Here is a 2541-nt window from a genome sequence, read left to right as displayed (position 1 = left end):
ACAGGGGTTCTCGGCGGTGACCCAACTTTGGGCCTACCTGTTTGGGTGCCTTCATGTTCTGCACTGGGGCCTTGTGTGCAGTTACAGAGCCCTGGGAGTAACTGGCAACTGTCCTTGAGTCTGAATACGTGTGCATGTGTGTTCAGGGCTGCGAGCCACCCACTCACCATCTCAAATTGGAAGTGTTGCCCTGAAAGCATTTACTTTCTAAGTGGAGCTCTTTCGAACAGAGCCCATGGCACCAAGTCCCAATACCTACTCCCAACAAAAGGATCATGGCTTCTGAAAGGCCAGAATTGTTCTAACTTTGCTCCCTTTTATGTTGATTTAGAGAAATTAAAGTGTCCACTAGAGTACTGGGTGCTTCTTATGCAGTCTCTAACTTCCCAGGGAGGTTTCTGCCTCACACATCTCAGTGCATATAAAGAAACCAATGACACGCTCTCACCATTGTCTCTCTGTGTGCCTAAATCCAGCTGACCTTGACTTTTCGTAATTCTCTGCTTCTCTGGAGGCTTTGGCATGGGGACCAATCCCTCCCTGAAGAGCCCGCGTGGGGCCTTTGAAGCTTAGAACAATCTTTTTTCTGGTCCTAAAATAGTGTCGCTCTGATTACCCCTGCTGCCCTGCTGTCGTCATCCCGGGGTTCTGGCCCTGCTTCTGCTTATCCAGATAACGTCTGGCACACAGAACACTGTGTCAGCTTTGCCCCTAATTTGACACGTTCACCCATGTTCTTTGTTAAAAATAATAAGCACCGTCATCCTTCACTGAGCTCTTACCGTGTACCAGAAGCAGAAGTGGGCGCTTCACAGGTGTCACTAAACTTAATCTCACCGCTGCCACAGCCAACACTTGTTCCAAGTCACTGTCACCCCTGGATGACTGAAAAACTCCCTAACAGGCCTCCTTCCCTCTGTCCTTGCCCCCTTGAGCCAACTCCCAACCGAGCAGCCAGAGAGATGCTTTAAGACATGAGTGAGATGACATTAGTCCTCATTGGCCTCTCTGGATTTGGAGTCAAGGTCAAAGTCTACAGCGAGCTATAATACCCTAAGCCAGCAGTCCCCAATCTTTTCAGCAACAGGGACTGACTCCATGAAAGACAATTTTTCCACAGCTGGGGTGGGAGGTGGAGAGGAGGGGATGGTTTCAAGGTGATTCAAGCACATTTTGTTTATTATGCACTGTATTTCCATTATTATTACATCAGCTCCGCCTCAGATCATCAGACACTAGATCCCAGAGCTTGGGAACCCCTGACCTGAGTGATCTGCCCTCATGCCCTGGGTCACTTCTTAACCACAACGCTTGTCACACAGCCCTCCTCGCCCTGACCCAGCTGTGCTGGCCTCAGGGCCTTTGCACTGGGTTCTCTCTGCCAGGTAGTCACATGGCTCGCTCGCCTCCTTCAAGCCTTTCTTTATTCAAGTATCACTTTCCCTGTGAGGGCTGCCCATCCGCTCTATTTAAAATCAGTCATACACACACACACACACACACACACACACGTACACTACTTGTTTCCTTTATACTTGCCACCATTAGCAGGTCGTATATTTTGCTTATTTCTTTGCTAGTGTATCAGTACCTCCCAAGAAAGAATCTAAGCTCCATATAGATAGGGAATTTTGTCTGTTTCCTTTACCAGTTTTTCCCTGTGCCTAGCACTGTGGCTGGCACATGATAAGGTACTCAACAAGCATTTGCATATGTCCTCAGATCATGCTTCATTCCTGTTTACAGGTGTGGAAACTGAAGGGGGAAGCCTCTTTCCTGAGATCACACAGCTGGTCCCCATGTGCTTCTTCCCAACACGTGCTCACCCCCACATGACAAGGACTGTTCCCTCCACAGAGTTGCTCCAGCCATGATGCTGCCCCTCCTCCATGGCCCCCTTGTGTCTTCAGGCAGAGGACTTCCAGAGCATGGCCAACTCCCGCAAAAGCACGATCACCAGATCCCTAAGACGCCAGACAATGGAGGGCGTAACGTCTGAAATGGCAGCATCTCCTTCCCATTTCAGCCAGAAAAGCTCAGAAAGTACAGATTCTGCATGAACTCTGGGTGCAAGCCCATTGCATCCTGGGTTGGTGGACAGTAGGGTAAGCCATCTCTCTGCCCAACAGAGCTGCGATAACAAGCTCAACCTGTTGTTTTGACTTACGATGGAGGGTGAAGATTCCGGCAAATAAAGGTTGGGCTTTTAGCAGATTTCTCATTGTTATGGTCAAGACATTAAGCTTTAAGTTTAATTTTGAGCTTCCCTGGTGGCTCAGAGGTTAAAGCTTCTGCCTCCAATGCAGGAGACCTAGGTTCGATTCCTGGGTCGGGAAGATCCCCTGGAGAAGGAAATGGTAACCCACTCCAGTATCATGCCTGGAGAATCCCGTGGACAGAGAAGCCTGGTAGGCTACAGTCCATGGGGTCGCAAAGAGTCGGACACGACTGAGCGACTTCACTCACTCAAATTTAATTTTGAAAAGAGATATAGAACAGAAAGAAAAGTGTTTCAAATATTAGCTAATGGTAAGCTTAAAA

The 2541-nt window shown here is 48.6% G+C and overlaps 1 non-coding gene across 1 annotated transcript; it reads left to right on the top strand.

The window, feature by feature from the left end:
• The first annotated feature begins 2264 nt into the window (after positions 1-2264).
• On the top strand, positions 2265-2336 carry TRNAW-CCA. Its single transcript has one exon. It is a non-coding gene; the product is annotated as a tRNA-Trp (tRNA).
• The last annotated feature ends 205 nt before the right edge of the window (positions 2337-2541 follow it).

Source organism: Bos indicus x Bos taurus, chromosome 17 (genome assembly GCF_003369695.1).
Source record: "Bos indicus x Bos taurus breed Angus x Brahman F1 hybrid chromosome 17, Bos_hybrid_MaternalHap_v2.0, whole genome shotgun sequence".
NCBI lineage: Eukaryota > Metazoa > Chordata > Mammalia > Artiodactyla > Bovidae > Bos > Bos indicus x Bos taurus.
The sequence above is the reverse complement of the archived record's forward strand: the minus strand, read 5'-3'. Positions and strand labels throughout refer to the sequence as shown.